The 20803-nt window shown below is 44.5% G+C and overlaps 1 long non-coding RNA gene across 1 annotated transcript; it reads left to right on the forward strand.

The window, feature by feature from the left end:
* Positions 1-1208: 1208 nt before the first annotated feature.
* On the forward strand, positions 1209-18082 carry LOC135367273 (uncharacterized). The gene is made up of 3 exons (XR_010414408.1): positions 1209-1331; positions 1434-1451; positions 17921-18082. It is a non-coding gene; the product is annotated as an uncharacterized LOC135367273 (long non-coding RNA).
* The last annotated feature ends 2721 nt before the right edge of the window (positions 18083-20803 follow it).

The following is a 20803-nucleotide window of genomic DNA, read 5'->3' on the forward strand; positions in this document are numbered from 1 at the left end:
GAGATTAATTGCAGCCTCTAGTCCCATTACTCCCCATTTTAGTCCTCAAACCCTCCCTTCATATTCATCATCTTAAAATAAAGTTGTTGTTTCTCCTGTAACCCCGAAATTTACACCACAGGACTTCAAATCGCCACTGACCTTCGCAAATAGGTCTCCTAAATGCAACAGTCTACGTAAATATGTGCTCTTCGTGAATTTGATAAAATAAGACTATAGAAGTTAGCTAACTTACCAATTTTCCAACCACATCGATGAAGAAATGGTTAGATAGAAAAAATAGATTGTTTCTCGCGAAATTGGTACCTATGCATGCCGTGAGATCTCATGTCACTCGACATATCACGGTTGGCGGTTTCATTGAAAGCTTTGTCATTCATGCATGTGAATCATGTAGTTGGGACACTGAGAACAGAGCGTGAAACGCGGTCCTCACCCTGTGACACTCATGTAGTCCCATGTATTTACTCCTTCCTGTTGTCCTCTCTCCATCGGTCCACGCCTGTGCGCCGCTCATAGCCACAGTTGCTTCGCTGCGTTAAGAAGGAACCAAAAACATACATTTATTCGCTAAGGGGACTAATTGTTGTGGCAACGCATTTTGTTCCAAAAAGGGCTAAAATCACTCGGCGTACAAATCCTTCCCTCCTGGATTGAGCGCATAAGTGAACGAGGCACCTGTCATGCCTTATGTATACACCACATGGTATGTATAGCGTAGATGCTAGTAAAAACCGATCTGTACCTACTTGATGTAACCTTGACAGAAAGCGGTTTATGTTTCGTAGCAACCACGGACAAGATTAACGCCGCAGTGCCGCATTAGTTAACCTCCCCCCTCGAACCATATTAATATATCATAGCCCACGCTAAATATTATTCTGCATACTGTCGCCTTATGGAACTAAGCCTGATGTCTGAGCGTCACGAAACACGTCTGGTTCTGAAACGTATCTGATATTCAACGCGCTAATATAGCAGCCCCCGAACAAAGAGAACGGCACGACTCGACAACAAATGTGGCGACATCATTTGCCGCACGTGTTTGATGCTGTTCCGTGGGCAGCATCGCATCACGATCGTATGAAATTCGAAATGAATATTTAAAAATGTCGTCGCAAATGGGGCTTGTAAATGTCATCGTCCCCTGTTAAACACGGGCATGTGTTTATGATAGGACAAATTTATAGCAGCGAGGAGTATCGGAATACACGACTCGGCGTAAAAATGTGGACTGCCACGAGTCTCATAGCAAACGTGTGTGTACGTAGTACGTCCAGCTCCTTGAATTAGGATGTGGAAGGTGGTGTTGCTGTTGCTATGCGTATCGGGTACGTCTGGCTTAAGACAGTGCATAAGAGACAATGGAAGAGCCGCTTGACTCCATTATGAATCCAACTTGTAACTTAAATATGCGTATTTTCTGTTTTCAGTTCTGAGCAAGGTGCCACGTAAGTCAGTTTAACTTCCGGGGTTAAATCATACTATTGGCGACTGTGTTAACTGCGACTTTTCCAATTTTGCATCTCCCATATTCACCAGAAGTCTGCAATAAGCTTCACAGTTATGCAGGGAGAGGTAACGGAATCCTTTTCGTTTCCGTTAGCGCCTCCGGTACTGGCCCATATTTGTGTCTGTTTCAGTTTCCGTTACCGCCATCGTCGTTCTCGCTTTCATTACGGTTCCGTTTCGGTTTTTCGTGCCTCCCCAACCCCAGTTTGATGTTTGCCCTCCCTTCTTCTGCTTGTTTTTTTTTTCTTTTTTGTAAGCTTAGACACCGTGACACAACCCAATATATCTACGTATACAGGGTGTCCCAGAAAACGTGTCACTGAATTATAATAAAAAAACTACACCACCTACAGTCATGCGGTCAATCGCATTTGTTCTTACAGGGTTTTTGCCACCTCCACATGTGAATGTCGTGTAAAGTGAGTTTAATTATGTAAATTTTTGCGAGCTTAAGTCGGAAATTTGCTTAGTAAAGGTCACTTTTTTACCCCACCAATGTGAAGAGCGTGTCTAATTTAGTCAAATTAATGATAATTGACAGCGATATTCAGGAGCTATCCCATCGGAAAAAATAGCCGAACATCATGCTCTACGGAGGTCGCACAGAATAGCGCACGATTAATTTTTCAGCGCAATCTTTGTCAGTCCGACGAAAGGAGGTTGGAAACCCAGCCCTCCCCGACATCGCAGAAAGAGATAAAACAGGCACGGTTTAGCACGTCCGACTTTCGCTGGAATAATGTTTTCCCTCTCCCAATTTTAGGAACTGTTACTTTTTCTACTATCACTCCGTGGGCTGGCTTCGGAACCTCCTTTCGTCGCGCTGAGAGCGATTGCGCTCAAAAAGTCATCGCGCGTTATGGTCCGGTGCCCCGAAAAGCATGATATTCGGCTATTTTTTCCGATGGGATAGCTCGTGAATATTACTGTGAATTATCATGAGTTTGAGTGAATTCGGCACGCTCTTCATATTGGTGGGGTAAAAAAGTGACCGTTACTTAAAAAATTTCCGAGTTCAGTTCGCAAATATTTACATAATTAAACTTTGAGTACATGACATTCACATTTGGAGGTGGCAAAAATCTAATAAGAACAAATGCTGTTGACCGTATGATTCTAGGTGGCGTAGTTTTTTATTACAGAGACAACATTTATTCAAATATATAGTTCTGGGTGGCTTCTTTGGACAGCTAATATGAACAAGGTTTTCACGGTTACTCTCGCTTGCAACTTGCGAGTCACCATAAGCATATAAGAACTGTGCTCTTTCTATGTACTATACTCGGTGTTTCACGAGCTTGGCTGAATAATTCGTAAATAGGTGGCGCTATCGAAAACCTTTCTTTTCAGTGAGCATCGCTGAGACGTCCGCCAAGGGCTGAGCAGTGAGCGGCTCTCTTGCATACGCTCAAGAAATAAATAAGATTCCCAACTTTACTTCGGACGCTTTCGGAATATCTCTTCAACCGATCGGAAGCTTCAGCGAAAAAAAAATGTTCGGGGAAAAACAAAACGTAACGAAAAAATAAAACGTCGACACTTAGCGATTTTTAGAGTAATTAATTGCTTTCGATTTACATATTTCTTGAGCGTAGCAGCGTACCGACTTCTCTCTTTCGCCTAGCTATCCGTCTGCCAATTACGTTTATCTGCCTAGTTCACACGGGGTGATGGAAGATAAGGAGCAGCCACAGAGCGTCCCTTTTTTCCGGATGGTTCAGATACACCGAAGCATCTCTTGTTCATGTTCCTTATCTTTGGTCATCCACTGTTATGAACCAGGAAGATAAACCTGTAACTGGCAGCTGGACAGCCGAGCGAAAGTGCGCATTGGTACGCTGCATCGTGCAGGAAATATGGAAAGAAGAACCAGTTCATAAATCGAAACATCTTTGAGTGCCGACGCGGGCGTCTTCGTGAAATATTTTTCGCTGAAGATTGGTGAAACAGAAGTTTCGAAAGCATCCGAAATAAAATTTCAAAGTTAGAAATTTTATTTCATTATTGAGAGTATGCAAATGAGCCATTCAGTGCTCAATTATTGATCGACGTCTCAAGGACGACGACTAAAAATAAAGCCTTCCTATAAGTCCACCTGTTTACGAATTACGGGGGATTTTCGTAAGGCCCGGTATGCTCTTCAGCCGTACTTACATGCTCCAGTTGGACAGTCCGTTTTAGTTTTAGTTCTTCAGTTAATTTTAGTTCGCTTCGCTCAGGTTTTTGTCCAATGATAAGGTAAAATATTGAAATAATTCGGGTCCTGCGGTAAACGAATTATCGCCGTAAATTATTTTCGTTTCTGTTTCAGGTACTTTGAGTGAGCGATGTCCGTATCTGTTTCTTTTATTATTATTATCTTTTAATTGGGGACTTACGCCGCCAGACAACTGAGATCATGAGCGACGCCACACCGTCGCTCTGTGTATTGCTTTTGCCTACCTGAGGGTTCTGTGGGTGCGATAAAAACACATGACACGGTACCCCGTTTTTAACGTCCTTCGCGGAAGGCGGCGTGTCTAAGCAACTTGTACCTTGCCACAAAGTTGCTGGCGTCCTCGACCGAGTTCGAACGCGCGATCACTGATCACGGGATCAGAAGGGGAACACGCTACCGACTGAGCCACCGAGGCCGTATCTCTTTCTGTTATACTTCCCTGCAATTGCGTGCCTGAGTACTTCGCTACCCTTCGCTGTTCACTATATCATTGATTTGAAAGAACTTACATGAAACTTCAATTTAAACACGGCTGTTCTCGGATCGTGCAACAACAACAACAACAATAAATGTCGGAATACTGATGATTACATTCCAAGCAGCACAACATCCTGGCCCAATACTGGCACAATATTGGCAATACTGGCTCAATATTTGTCAAATCTTCGTCCAATATTGGACCGGCATTGCCAATATTGGTCCAATAGTGGGCCAAGATGTTGTGCTGCTTGAGATGGGAGATTTCCGAGCGGTGGTCGCTGCACCCTACCCAACTTCAAAGAGGATGAGTAAAGTGGGGAGCACAAAGAGAAGCAAGTCAGGAGTTTAGAGTTCTTGGAGGAGGCTGGGCAGCTTGAAGCCAAAGAGGGATTGAAGAACTCGGCACTGATGGGCAAAAGTGCTATATGGGTCAAGGGCTTTGGACACGCTAAATAGTCGGCAGTCCAGGATTTCAAGTTTTGGTGTCTAAGCTCCCCGCATCCCGCCGCTCGCACGTGTACAGGTCGTAGACCTCAATTACATTTTAAGTTTAGCACAGCATCATGCTATATCGACCCAACCTACACTAGAACACAGTGGTGAAGGCGACGTGGAGTTGTAGGTTTATCGTGTAAACTTTGCACTGATATCGTGGAACGTACCGATGCGACAAAGCAGCATGGATACGGTAACGCCGTTAAATGCAGCTCTCGGCCGTGACTCGCCACGAGCTTCGGCGGAAAGGCCAATGACAACGCTTATCTCAGATCGTCTCAGTTGTCTCGCGACGCAAGCCCCTAATTATTATTATTATATATCTCAAATCGCGAGCTACCAAAACGGTTTTCTCGTGCCCCCGCGTGACGTTTGGAGGGCGCCAGCTTCAAAACTCACGGTAACGCTTGCTGTGAGAGAGTTCAAGATTGGGACCCGGTACCCTTCGTCCATTCTTTCCATGATGCGTTTAAGTTTTCCGGTTTGTGCGCAGTATTGATTGTGTGCAGTATTATTAAGCGGCTGGATACGAAATATTGCTACCATTCTCTGGTTACCGACTGCGAAATATGTTTATTTTGGTAGGAAAAGTTAGCCGGAAAAGACGGCTTGGTGTTCCATAACGGGATGGAGCGGGACAAGTTGATACGAGTCCAACATGATTGCGTTTGTCTACAATCACACTGTTTTCTTGTTCTGTCCGTCTTCGTGCTGCAATGGCCAAAGAAGTACCTCATGGTCGCGACAACTTACATACGCACAATCACGATAGCCGATTGAGTTCACACCGCGTGCGAACACCTCTGCGATAATCTGCCATCACGTTGGCATTGCAACGACCGCAATTATTGTGACCGCACTCACGCTGCACTCAGATATCATGAGTGCACTCATGCTGATGCGCAGCGGTACTAACGCGAACCACTGCGTACGGCTTCGAACGAAATCGTTCGCTTCAACGCCATTAGTGAGTTTTAGTATATCGAACGCTTTCGCCTTTGCGTACGTAAGAGATAGCGTGGTGGTTGTGTGCAATGCTCAAGGCTCTCTTTATGATTTGAGCGTTCGCGGCACCACCAACGTACGTATTTCTTACATACGCAAAGGCGATAGCGTATGGTATACTAAAACTCACATTATCGCGTGAGTCCGCGATCATTGTCCTTACGTCGCTGTCTGTCGTTGGGGCAGTCTGACATTGATGTTCAAATAGCTGCTGCACAGTCGCACTTGCTTTCTGGAAAGTTTTTCATTAGTGAGCTTTATTTTCATTTTCCCTGCCAGAGGCAAGAGAGCGGGTGCAGCTCCGTCCAAACTTAACTTGAACACGGCGTCGGCCTGCGGAGCAAGAGGGACGACACCCTAGCGGCTCTAACTGGAATTATCGGGAGAGAGCATTGAGGGCTGTCCTATTCGCATCACGGGGGTGCCCGTCTGAGAACTGGTGCTTCGCTTCGAACGGGCGATGATAGGCGACGCATCGCTTCATCTTGTTTGTAGTGATTACGTGAGCTTGTCCCATCTGATATCGCTGTGAAGGGAGATCAGCTGCCTCAAAACTGCCGTTTCTTTGCTATTCACTGCACGGGAAAGGCTGTTTGTGTTCAAACGCTAGAAGATAATTTCACTCGCATAACGGACTTTAAATATTCTCGAAGCAGCACGGAAGTGGTAATGGACAGTGAATATGTCAATAATTCGACTGGGTAACCACACTGTGATATCGCATGGAAAAGTCCATTCTTACGACGTTCTACAAGGCCTTGTTTACCGTAAATTTGGACGTAAGACGTATACAGGGTTGTCAATCCCAAGCCACTTTTGCAGTCCCGGGGTTTCTGGATTTTTTGCTGTCAATCCCGGGATCCCGAGGCGGGATTTCGAGATTGCGACGAGTTCAGATAGTGCTTCCAAGTAGAGCCCTGCGTGGGTCAGAATTATTAATTAACTGCATTTACCTCAAATGACTACATCGGTGTGTTGTACGCAGTTGACGTGCGCTCTGCGAATTCTACATTTTCTCGAACGAAAGCACTCGAAAATTCCCAGTGTGACCACATTGGTAAGATATCAAACGCGAAATTATCTTTTTTTTTTTCTCCTATGACAGTTATATTCTTTCTCTATTCATGTGCATTTCACTATTACACGTGAAAAGAAGGCGAGTTCCGCTACACTTGAAGCAAGAGGAAATACAACTTGATCTCCTCAAGCAGTGTAACATCACTTGAATGAGAAACAGCAAAAAACAAAAACAAAAAAAAAACAATGGAAAGAAACGAAACACTAATCAGTTTACAACACCGTCGCTCTGTGCTTATCACATTGTCGAATCATTAACACACGGGAGAACTGTCCTTCAGCTGGCTAACCTTTTCTGTGACTTCCATCTTTCATCGTTAAGACCTATGAAAACAGAGAGCGTCGGGGGTGGTGTCCCCCATTTCGGAGCAACATTTGTGAAAATACTGGTTGCCAGAATGAAGTCTGTTCAGCTTCTGCGGTAGAAGACACAACAGTCAGCAAATATCTGTACGCACGTGTTGGCAGGGGTCCCCTGCCACCTCCAAACTTAAAACGTTCACAATTTCCTTACGAAGGAGTGAGTCTGTGCCTGACGGGCAACATGTGATTTTTCTGTCATACTTGCTCACACGGAATCCCGGGACTTCAGGACGTCAAAAATTGGCCAGGATCCCGGAATTTCGGGATTAGGAATATCCCGATTGACAGCCCTAGTCGTACAGCAAGCCTTACATCTTTGTTGTTGTTGTTGTTTGAAGAAATAAATAAAGAATAGGGTTGCACTCATAAGAGCACCGGCTACTCCGCATTGTTTAGTTAAGATTTCTTCATCGGCATGTATTACCGACTGCAACACATGGCGAATCACTGGGATAATGGAACAAGCTTGTCAACTGGCTGGTCCTAAAGCGAAGGAATTTAAGGATAAAGCATTTATAGAACAAGCGACGTGTTTAGCGGGTTACCGACAGAAACCCCAAGTACTGCAAGTATACAAGGGAACGTAACCAGTAAACAGAGGTGGGGAGTAATGCATTACAAAATAATGCATTACTTTTGAGTAATGAGTAATGGTAATGAATTACGTTTTGCCAGCAAGTAATGCGTAATGGTAATGAATTACGTTTTGCCAGCAAGTAATGAGTAATGGTAATGCATTACATTTCGACTGAGTAATGCAGGGTGGCATTACTCATTACTTTTGTCGAATGTTCTTTGCGCCACGTGAAGATTGGGAACATCCAGGTTTTCTTCAACCCCCCTTTAACAATGAGCACAAGGCAACAAGGAAAGAGAAAGGCACAGCCTGGGGAATTCTGCAAGAGTTCAACAGTCGGCGGTGTGTGTCACAAGTGTCTACATGATGATATCACCGATTTTCTCTTGTGCGCATTTGGAGTAAAAGAAAATCAATGAAATAGAAACATAGCCTCCATGAGGGTAATCAGCAGTGATGGCCACTAACTACTTCTACAGTAGTTTAACTATAACTACTAACTACTTTGCGATTCAGTAGCTTAACTAGTAGTTCAACTACTTTTCAGGGGAGTAGTTAAAACTACTTCTTTAACTACTGCAACGCAGTTTAACTACATCTATAACTACTTAACGTTGTCCATCAACACCAATCCCTTGTAGTGTTCTTGGACACCTAAATATGAATCACAAGCAATGTTAAACTTTGGCTCAAGCCATTGCTACTATCGTCAAATACAAAGCTTGCGACGAAATTCTTTCTGTGCCTACGCGATAAACTAAATTACAGAATGATTTCACAGCAAATGAGGCTTCACTAGACAAGCAATATTTATTTCTTTATTTATTCACATACCCCAAAGGCCATACCCTGGGGGACACCAGATGATACGTGACAAAAGGACGAGGAATGGTTGTTCACGAAAGTGGACTGGAGGCGGTCAGTTAAGAACATATGAATCCAGGACAGAACATGTGCATCAAGGCCTAGTTGTGAGAGTTTTACCATTAATCTAGCGTGCGGTACAGAATCAAAGGCTTTAGCAAAGTCCAGGAACACGGCATCTGTTTGAGTAGAACTGTCCATATTTGAGTGGAGGTCATGGATAAAACCAGCTAGTTGTGTTTCACACGAGAAATTTTTACGGAAGCCATGCTGGCAGGAGGAAAAGTAAGCATTTGACTCTAGGAAGTTGATTACCTGTGGATATATAATGTATTCCATGATTTTGCAGGGGACGCTGGTAATGGAGAGTGGTATTTAGTTCAACGGTGAATGAGTGACACCACTTTTATGCACTGGTATTATCATTCCCCGACGCCGGTCTTCTGGCAGAACTGAACTATTAAGTAGGAAGGGAGTTGCCTCAGGACAGAAGCCGCCGATATTTCGAACAGAGACTGTTCTTTTTCTGGGCACAGTCCTCATCATTGGCATGGTATTTAAAGGGTTAGGTGTGACGTGTTTAAAGGTTCATGCGAATTGTCCCTATAAACCATGCCAATGATGAGGACGGCGCCCAGAAGAAATATCAGCGGCTACTGTCCTGAGGCAACTCCCTTCCTACATCTCTACCGGTTCGCTGGATTTCTACCCATCTATGAACTATTAAGTGATTGTTGGAATATTGCAGCAAGAAATCTGCTCGAGTGAGCCTTTGTGTTTTTAAGAATTTTGCTGTTTATTCCATCGAAACCAGCAGAGGAGGAAACCTTGATGGAAGAGATCATCTTTTCAATGCCAGCAGGAGATATCGCTATCGGTGACATGCTATTGAAGATGGATGTGGGAGGCGCGGCAGGGGGAGTTGTGTCTTCGTTGGTGAACACGCTTGCAAATGCGTTATTGAAGATAAGAGAACATTGGTTATCTCTAAAATTACCATCACGGTCTTTCAGTTGGATGTTTACCGATGGAGATTTCGGGTTTATAACTTTGTAGAATGCTTTGGGGTTGTACTTCAAGAGGTTAACGAGGCCCTCGCTATAGAACATGCGTTTCGTAGAAGTCACCAATGATTTGTATTTCCGGGCGCACTCTTGATATTTTAGCAGTGATGATGCAGACTTAGAGCGCTTAGCAAGCCTGTACAGACGTTTCTTTTTACGGGCGAGCAGTTTGATTTCATGATTGTACCATGGGGCATGACAATGTGTCTTGATGAGAATGGAGGGTATATAGGCTTCAATAAGTGCATTGATCTTGAATTTATTTTATTTTTTATTTTTTATTTATAAAATACGACAAACCCTGAAAGGGTCCCAGTAGGAGGGGCACAGAAAGTCCAAAATAATTTACAACAGGACACATATGTCACATCATGTAACTGCGTTCAAGCCTTTCACAAATGCCGTGACAGAGCGGTGTGTATAATATAATATATAATATTTGTATAAATACCAGTTTTCCTCGACTGTCCGTACTTCAAAATTAGCGAGAAAGGTAGCCTAATTGGATAATTCAGAATTTATTTGGTCGTAGTTACCCTTATCGTATAATCTTATCCGTTTGCACGAGGAACGACGGGGCACGCTGGGGACAGATATTGTAAAGTGTAGTACTTTGTCGTCACTCAAGGCGCATGGAGCAAATACAGGACCTACTATATCCGGGTCGTTAGTGAAGATTAGGTCTAGGATGTTTGATGAGGTGGGAGTTACACGGGTGGGTTCATGTACCACCTGATGAAGGTCAAACACATGACACAAATCAATGAAAGAACGTTCTTCACTACCAGAGGCTGAGGTGAATCTCCAATTAATTGAGGGGTAGTTGAAATCACCAAGAAGAATAACATTTGAATTTGGGAAATATATGATGTAGTGATTTGTGTAATTCTGGGATGAATGCATCACAGCGATAGAAGGTAAAGCCAGGACACTCTGGTAACAGCTCACTGTCTCTTATATCTGGCGATAACCAAGTTTCAGTAAGTGCAACAGGGTCACATTCACAGGATTGCAACAAACTACACAAATCCTTACGCTTTGGAATCAAACTGCGGACGTTACAAAAAAACAACAGGTAAAGCATGTGCGGTAGTACAGTGGTGGGAAACAGAACAGATCAGCTATGGTGTACGTTCAACAACCTGTTTTAAACATTGTTTTAAAGCAACCTGTTTTAATGCATTAAAAGTGAAGATTTAGTAAACATGCACAACACAGTTGCTCTGCGACTCCGTTCTCATCAAACAAGTAGCTCAAGGTAAAAGTCGGACGCACAATCGTGCCGTAAAGGTTGCGGCAAAATCGGAAGTAGTTGGCGCCTTCAGTAACCTAACTACTGTAGTTAACTACTTAAAATAGTAGTTTAACTAGTAGTTGCCACTACATTTCTGCAAGTAGTTGATAACTACTTTTTAACTACAATCAGGTAGTTTAACTAGTAGTTTAACTACATGTAGTTAACTACTGGCCATCACTGGTAATCAGTAACAATTGCCGTAGGGATTCACTGCTTTGGTATGGTACCATGTTAGCTTCTCTTGTGCTTTCAGGGGTAGTTTTTCTGCCAGTACAGAACTGTATAGCTGGGCCTCATCCACCGGATCCATAATGCTAGAAAAGGCATCATCTGCAATAAATCTTATCTATAGCTTTTGCCTATCAGACTAGCTTCTGCGGGGAATTAGTGGCACCGATTTGGGGACACTCGGGTGGCTATTGCATATAGCAAAAAAAGCAAGGAAAAAACTTATGCATAGCTCCTTTGAGGCTTATGCCCTAAAACGTAAATGTAATGTCAGAGTAATGCCGTTACTTCGTTAAAGTAACGGCATTACTAATGCATTACTAATATCCAAAAAGTAATGAGTAATGTAATGCATTAGTTTTTATACAAGTAATGAGTAATGGTAATTCATTACAAAATAAAAGTAATTTCCCCACCTCTGCCAGTAAAGGAGAAAAGCTCCTGCTGTTCTCGATTTTTAATCGCTACAGAACAATGCATTAAGCATCACTATCCGGAGCTTCAGCTCCAAACGGTGCCTATATACATAAGTAAGAGGTGCACTACACGAAGCTGAAGAAACGCATTGCCTCTGCGAGCCTTCGGCAACTTTGCTTCGGGCTCTGGACATGATGCCACATCATTGCTCGATGCACGTCGATTAGACGACGCGCCCATGAAACAGTAGGGCTCCGCGTTTTGTGATTACACGTGACTTGGTAGTAACATGATAAGTGACAACATAAATACAACCAGTCACATATGCTCTCCTGCCATTTCGGTGTTACACTTCATCGCCTGTGATGCCAGCACGAGTATCCATCGAGAGTCGCATGAAAATCGTCGCGCTTTCGCAGGCTGGTTTGTCACAACGACAAATAGCGCATCAGATAGGTTGCTCTCTGACAACTGTGAACCGCGTGATACGAGCGTTTAGGGAGGAAGGTCGCATAACGGATGCCCCTCGTGGACACCGAACAGCATCCACAACCAGGGAGGAGGACGAGATGATCATTGCCGCTAGCGCTGTTGACCCATTGACTGCCACTGACATAAAGCGGGAACTGGGTCTCCAGGCTTCCGTCTCAACCGTGAAGAGAAGGTTGAGAATGATAGAGCTGAAGGGCTGTGTGGCAGCGCAAAAGACTGCGTTCACTGAGCAGCACACAGAAGCCAGGCTGCTCTTTGCGCAGCAGCACCAGCACTGGATGGTGCAGGACTGGGCTAATGTGCTGTTCATAGATGAAGCCACATTTTCGTCTTGCTGCAACCAACGGCGCCGCGTCTGGCGGCCACCTTGGCACAGGTAATTGAGCTGTTCAAAACAACAAAAACTCTTATGTTTGCATGCTTAGTAGTTTGAGCTATAACGCAATGCTTCAACGCTCTTTCTAGGTTCGTTCCAGCTTATGTGCACAGATCCTTCCACAGTGGACGATACTCTGTGGGAGTGTGGGGAGCAGTCTCCATCCACGGGCAGGGACCGCTCGTTCGAGTGCACGGGCGTTTCAATGCTGCCGCTTATAGGTAAAGAACGATGTCTCCGTCGTCTTTTGTGTTTCTCGTTACACTGAGGGCAAGACTATTGAAGATATATGCATAAAGTATGACATGTCAAATTTACAATAGGTAGCTGATTGGGGACATTTTCATTCAAGCCCCCTAACTGCTGAGGGGGCGAAAGAGCTAATTCGGTTTCAGTACATTAATCGATATTTATCAGTTGTTCAAATAATGCTCTTATAAAATTGGACATTTTCTCCACTAACTTACAGGGACATCTTGGAACAAGCGATGTTGCCCTATGCGCTCGACGGTCCCTTTCCGGATGGCTGCTTTCTCTACCAACAGGACCGCTTCAGTGTGCACATGGCTAGGACAGTGCAACAGAGACTAGAAGAACTTGGTGTCAGACAGCTCGAGTGGCCCGCTAAAAGCCCCGACCTCAACGTCATCGAGAACATGTGGGGCATAATGAAATACCGTCTGAGCAACAAGCGACGTCGGTTTCACTCCGCTGACGAGCTGTGGACGGCAGTAGAGAGTGAATGGAACAACCTCCGCGAAGACGCTGGGCTCATGGACCATCTCTTCGCTTCACTGCCACGGCGCATGCACCTCGTAATAGAGGCGAACGGAGGGCCCATTCGTTACTAAGCTCAAGCCTTCACCCGTGCAAAGGTGCAGCGCACAAGTGCTGGAATAAAATATTTTGGATTCGAATTTGCACACTGAACATTTGCCCACACTGCGAGACGGAGGTGAAATCTTATCACCCCAGGCTTTTTTTTTTTTGCATGAGCCTTAGTAAGAAATGCATCAGCAAAGCTGCTGGTAATGAGAAGTTCGCTCTCGTCCCTAGTAGTGCCTGCTAGTTGTTGTTTACAAGTTGCATTTCGTAATGCGCTCTTCCTCCATGAACTCCTGCGTTACACGGTTTGCGGTTGACAGACAGCAACGTATTCCATCATGAGTGAGTTTTAGTATACCGTTGATAAAGTTATCAGTGGAAAACCTCCCCACTTTATCATCACAATATATATGTTGTTGTTGTTGTTATCGTCTCTATCGGGACCCATCGCACTCGTGCGTGACTCAGAATCTTATCCACTGATTGGTTCCGGTTGATACGGTGAGACGCTAGCCACGTTACCAACGGTCTGCTAAAACTCTCTATTATCGCATCATTATGTTTCTATCTGAGTTGTCTCGCGACGTAAACCCCCAATTATTATTATGTTTCTGTTCTCACTGAACACTTGGAGTGTTTACGTTTACTATGTTTATCACATTAAATGTTTCGAATAGTCCCCAACAGAAGTTCCTTCAAGACAAGACAATGCAGAACGTCGAAAAGCCATTGCAAACATATGATACATCGTGGCGCGGAATGTGGTGCTTTAAGCAAAAATATTTTCCACCTCCATGCATTCACGTGTATTATTCCATTGCTTTCATTCTATTCTTTCTTTTTTCCTTCCTTTTCATTCATTCTTTTCTTTAACTCCAATCAATGTGGCGCCGTTGTATCCCATACCGTTGACATCCTTGTTAACCTGGCTGCTGGCGCGAACAATCACTGATCAGATGGCGAAGATTTCAATCGCCCGCAGCAGTCTCTAGAACAGACTGGAACGGTATCTAGATAACAAATATCAACATAAAAGTCAGCGCCCGTGCGAAGCAGAGGGACGGCCACCCCCGTGATGCGAGTAGGACAGCCCTCAACGCTCTCTCCCGATAATTCCAGTTAGAGCCGCTAGGGTGTCGTTCCTCTTGCTCCGCAGGCCGACGCCGTGTTCAAGTTAAGTTTGGACGGAGCTGTACCTGCGTTTCTGTATTGCAATCGCTCATGCCGCTTATTGGCACATGTCCAACTTTTATTTCAGTTTTTATATAGGTGATTCTGGGCAGGCACGCTTGCGTATACATAGTGATTTTGCCAAACGGTTCATGCAACCCGCTGTATTTGGAATTGATTGGATTTAATTAGATTTGCATTTGATTAGTCGCTGCAGTAATTTATCTCAGCAACAACATACACAGCGATGATGTATAAGGAACTTCGTTTGGGGATTCGTGGCCCACTATCCCTATGGAGCGAGCCTCAAATGACATGCGTGTGCACTGGTCCTCAGGTTAGCGGTAGGATTTGTGATTTTTGATGTTTAGTTTTTCACAAAATCGGATCTGATCAGTCATTATTTCGCCCAGCCACCAGCTGGCTGTCGCTGACTCTTGATGGTCAAATTTAAAATTGGAAGACAGTTGGTGGGAAGCGAAGCCGTACTCTCCAATGTACACAGACCGACCGCTCTACCGATCGACTGATCGAACGACCACAGCTCAACCTAGACCGCTTCTTCGTGAAACAGGACTAATTTTAACCTGGACATACCCTAAGTATAGCCCATATAATTTGACCCTGTGACAGGTGGGAGAGTAGTTGATTATAAATTTTTCTGCAAATTATTTAATTTCTTGCGTCTATTGTCCAACAACAACAACTTTATTGGTGATCATGAGTGAGGAGTTCAACATGATGCCAAAGCAAAATAAACCTTTAAACCTTAGCGCGTCGAAGCGCTCAGTCCGGAGATTAACGGTGTACAATTCATTTCCATCCACCGCGTGAAGATTATAGCGGTCTACGTTTATCGATACTGCTTGTCGCTGAATATCAAACACCGAAGACTCTATGCCTATTGACCTAACCTGTATCGAAGGAGATTTCACATAGACCTCTGCCTGCTTACAAACAAATGATGTCAGACAGTACAACAGCGCCGCCACCTTGGTAGACTGGAACTACTATTCACAAAAAAATGGATAAGTCACAAGAAAGCCACGTTTAAATGTGGCCTCTCATATTGTAAGATTTTTTAAAGAATTCCTTACACATTATTAGTTGCATGGCCTTGTTCTGCTCCATTCTATCGGTAGCCCTATCTCTTCGATGGCCCTTTCTAAAGATGCCTACCAGGGTCTTCCATCTTGTGCAGTCCAAACGAAACGAGTTTCTCCTGGACTGCACAAGGCGTTTCTATACAAGGCAACCGCGAACTAAGTCGTAATAACCAACCACATTCCGCACAGGATTACGACATTGGCTTTCAGTCGATAACGCACTTTGGGGTGAAGGCATGTTATTTTTCCGCGGTGGACTGGGAGCGTGAATGAATACACGAAAGCGACTAAAAACATGATATCATTTGTGTGTACTATAAAAAAAATAAGCGACCGTACCCTCGTGAAGGAATCCGGCTTTGTGAAAGGAATATGGCTATGCGGTTTTCCATCCGCGTTGTTTCAGTTTCGACATATCACAAAAACGTCATCATTACGTCACGGTGACGTTTCTTCGGTGGAGGTCTATTGTTCAAAGCCTCTTTCCTCCTCCTGTCTATTACACACTATAGTGAGTACACACTATTATGCACAAGATTTCCTTGCAGACTTTGTATTCAGGCAGCCACAACTGGCAATACGGCTTTTTAAAATAAAGCAAGGCAGAATAATTTCTTGAACGTGAACATCTTCAACACAAGTGTGTCTGGTTACGTAAAGAAAACGATGGTGACGAAAACCTCCAATGTTCAGGGTGTTCCCAATCTGTTTATCAGGGTTCGGAACTACATATGATCTATGGTTCATGGAACATATGCATAGGAAAGAGATACGTTCAGCCAACACAACTCCCGCATGACATTCAGTCATGGTCAAGGTCGCGCCACAAACAAGTTTTGATATCAAGCAACTTGACTGTACATTTTCGGGTGTACTTTTTACATTATCTCGTCAGTGCACTAATATGTCATAACTGATACGCGTATATCTTGACGCCTCATATCTCTTCGCGAGGTTGCAATAAGTCATAATTATTTGTGTGATGTTCGTCTGGGGGGCGAGATCGCCAGCTTTTGTCACCTCGAGCCGTTTGATTATTTTAAGCTGCTGAAACTACTGCAATCACAATATGCGATACAGGACGCGAGATTGACCTTCGCGTGAGATGACAGTGATTCCGAGATGGGTGCCCTCCTAATCCTTAATGATTGTGAGCGTGAGTGATCGCGTCCCAAACTGCCGACCTCTGTGCAGTGGTAGTTCATCAGATTTGGCTTGCTATACCTTAGTACATAATTATTTAGTGCGCAATCATGTTCTGATGGTAGCTAAATTCAGCAACTGAGCCGATGTGGGGCCACAGGTCTTCTGTCGTGCCAAACACCATGTCACAGGATGGTGATGACAGCAGTATCCCGCAGGTACTTGATAAGTGTTATGGTTATACCACCGCTGCATGTGCTAAATAAGGTTCTAATGTTTGAATATATGAGACTGGTTAGGTTGAATTCAGCGCGTCGCCGGTAGTTCTCAAAATGGCGCGAGTAGCGAAAGACATGCCGAATATTTGGCTCAAGGTGTAGGTACAACAAAAAGGGGTAGATCGCTGGCCCATTTCGAACAGCGGCGACGGAGCGCGAGCGACATCAAGCCGGAGTCGATGGTGGACAGATCCCTCCTATAGTGACGGGACTGGAGTGAATATAATCCATCGTTGGGTCAATGGACCCCAAGGAGGGGCTGGTCCTGGCAACGTTCTCGACAGACAGTTTCCTCGGCAGGCAGTAACCTCGGACAGCCCCATGGTATTCGAAGCCCTATGGTATCCAAAAAGTGAAAAGAGCTTTGAGGGCAGAGCGTTTGTGGGCTAGATTTGTGGAGGGGCTCATTATTTCATTCTTTACATCCCTACCACCATGGAGGTAGAGTAGCGCCCTAGCGATAAAAATTCTCATTCATCATCTAAAGTTGTTGGTAGTGGTGGTGTTCGTGATATGGTGTTCATTGATATGGGCGTCCGTTTTTGCTCCTTTTGCGACAAATATGATGTAAAGTAAGTATCACATAATTTACCTAAAATGTGCCACACTTTTCTGAAAGCGTGGCGATAGATGTCCTGAAGTCGGCGGTCATTCCAGGATTTTTTAAAATGCGATTTTTCTAAAGTATAACCTCTCCAAATTCCTGAATCTTAAATACTACGTCCGAAAACAGCTAATGGAAAAGCTGATGGACTTTGTGTGACCAGGGTTACCAGAAAAAATATACGACGTTCATGTCGCTGTTTGCAGTAGGGTGCACACTATACAATGGGAGTCATTCGATTTATTCATTTTTTTAAATTTGTTCGTTTATTCCCTTAGGGTATGTCTATTGTTTACTCTGAAATATCGATTCGTTCATTTCATTTGCAGATGAGAACAATATGTATAAGCACTCGTGCGACGAGCAGCCTGACGGAACAAACTGCGACGCCTACTGTCAAGTGCAGAGGTCCAGTATGGTAGCCAAGGGTGCCTGCCACGGTGGAAAGTGTGACTGCCGTTAGTGGTCGGCGTAGTCGCCCATTTGAGGTGGGGGGGGGGGGGGGTTCCCTGCTGATACTCCAATAAACTTCTCATTCAAAACACTATTGTTGTACGAGAAACACGGAACAAGTATGTTGTCTATCTTCCAGCCGCAGTGAAAATGTATCCCTCTGGCCTTCGCAATCCGCTTCGCAATCCGCACAGATTTCCAGACAGAATTTGGGACAACACAAACTAAGCGGCTTCCAAAAGCCTCTTCAAGAACAGGTATACTATAACTGATGTCTCGCTAATATAATGTCCAACCAACTGAATGGTGATAGAGATCCTTGAAGGGGTTTTTTTTTTTAAAGTCACCTGTTACTCCTTGTCCATCAAGATTGTCCTAGACACAGGAACAAGGCAAGCTTATGATTCCAGCACGAAAATTCACTACTGCACACCTGTCCTCGTAACTTCTACGCACGAAATGGCAACGGTAATGATAACGAAAACAGAAACGGTATACACAGTTTATTCACTGGAGAGTTTCAGTATATCGTACGCTATCGCCTCTGCGTACGTAAGGGGTAGCGTTGATGGTTCTGCGCACACACATAACAGAAAGAGAGTTTTGCGCAGTTCGCTTAGTCACCAATGCTATCTGTTACACACGCTATCATCTTTGCGTACATCGTGCTAAAACTCTCTATTGACGTCACACATCCAGAAGGCACTAGATTTAAAAAGGCAGCCATGATGTAGGATGATGATTTAGAGGACTGTTAACGTTGAAAACATGGAAGTTACTTGGATATAGTCCAGATAATATCACACGGTACAGTAACTCTGAAACCAGATGTACGCGGTCAATGATATATGGGTGCCTGATCAGTTAAAACCCGAGGACCTGCAATGTGGCGGCAAATCTGCTAGCGACACTGGCGCTCTCCTACGCTTACATCATGTGAACAAATTGTATAATACCAAAATCGGGTATGGTAAAGATACCGGAAACAGAAACACATAACAGAGTCCTTCATTACTGGTAACAAAAACGGAAACGAAAATGATAGTTCGATATTGAATTCAGGGAATGACAATTCCTGTTGTGTGATGACATCGCAGATTTTTCGTTCTATTTTTTATTTTGGTGACTTCATTCCCTGTAATACAGGGTGTTTCGCCTCACGTCAAAACAAATCGTTCTGAAAAAAATTATTTGTCTGAGCACTATGGGGTCAACGCTATTTTTGACGCGGAAGATTTCGCCATCACTTCTGATCACTTTTGTGAAATTTAATTCGCGAGAAATATAATTTTCCGAATTGAACTCCGAAATTTAGCCACATCTATTCTTTTTTACGGAAACAGGAAGCGCATGCCCATTGTATTGAAAAATACATTCACTGTTACAATAGTAATAGCATGAAAAAAATGCGAACACTGTCGTTTCGAGAGGCGCAAATTGCCTGCCGCGCTCTGATTTACAACGGAAGCGATAAGACGACTCCCTGTACCAGCCTTTTCTCTTTACCTTTTCAAGCTTTTGCTCATAACAGCCGCGTGTGGTGCGTTCGTAAACGTGTGGCATTCGTTGGGTCACGTGACAGTGTTGTACCACGTGACCCCAGAGCAGACAGCCGGTACACTAAGCTTGGGAACGCATGTTGCACTCTGATCGAGTACGCATGGAAGCGAGCGGCTTTCTACGGATGATGGGTGGGGAGACGTTATGGACCTCCTACAGGATGGCTACGTCGTGTCGCAAAATCGCATGACACGACAAAGACGAAAGCAATCCAATTTCAATGGTGTCAAGATACAGTATGAATATGCAATCGCGATTGTTTTCAGGCACAGGAAGCTTGAAAAAAAAAAAAAAAAAAGAACAATACAGCATCACCCTAATTTTGCTTGGACGTCGGCTTAACTTGAGCGTATAGAATACAAAGAAAGAAAGAAGAAGAAAAGAAAGATTGAGCTAGGAAGAAGCAAAACCTGCTTCGGCAACTGCGGAGGTCAATCTCCTTCTTTCGCTTTTGAAAACCAAGTCATATAACGTGCTTTTAAGAAGTGTGCCAGCTTGTTTGTTTTCGGACGGTGTTATGATGGTCCATCCCGCGACACGGTGCTTCTGATGGGTTATTCCCAGCTCTGGTTATTCCCACGGTACGTTTCACCAGTTTCGTTTCCTAGTTCTCAGTTGCTCTGCAGTTGCGTCTGCTCAAGAGCAGACGCAACCTGCTTGACGTTACTGCTCTGTCGTAGGCCGCGTACCTATATGCTGCAAAAGCGCGTGTAACGGGAATGCGGAGCGGAAAATCCTTGCCGGAGTGGTGGAGAAGCCGCTTCCACGTTCCGCTTTATCTCGACCGCGTAATGCACGATTTTTAGCGGCATGCCGCCCATCTTCGTCCAGTCAGGAGGGAACCCACACCATTGTTTTTGCTCCGGCCACCCACGCAGTATGCGGCAGGTTGACAGAGTCGTCGGTGTAAATATCTTGAGAGCCGCGGAAACCGTAAGCGGTAGCTGCTGATGGGCGGCAAGCACTCTTTCTTGCCGCTCAGCGGTAGCCCGCACGCCGTTTCCGCACATGCGTACCGCATGTGTGTACGGACCCTTACCCATCCCTGTCGACCGTGGGAACGTGAGTTAGCTCGTCAGTTTAATCAACCTGGTTTTGAAACGGAGGTGCAGGTTGGGACAGAAGTTTACGGAGCATGCGAGCGGCGTACTTTTCTTCGGTGCGACACCCTAGCGGCTGGCGGAAGCGGGTGGGTTCAC

This window comes from Ornithodoros turicata, chromosome 1, assembly GCF_037126465.1.
Source record: "Ornithodoros turicata isolate Travis chromosome 1, ASM3712646v1, whole genome shotgun sequence".
NCBI classification, from domain to species: Eukaryota; Metazoa; Arthropoda; class Arachnida; order Ixodida; family Argasidae; genus Ornithodoros; species Ornithodoros turicata.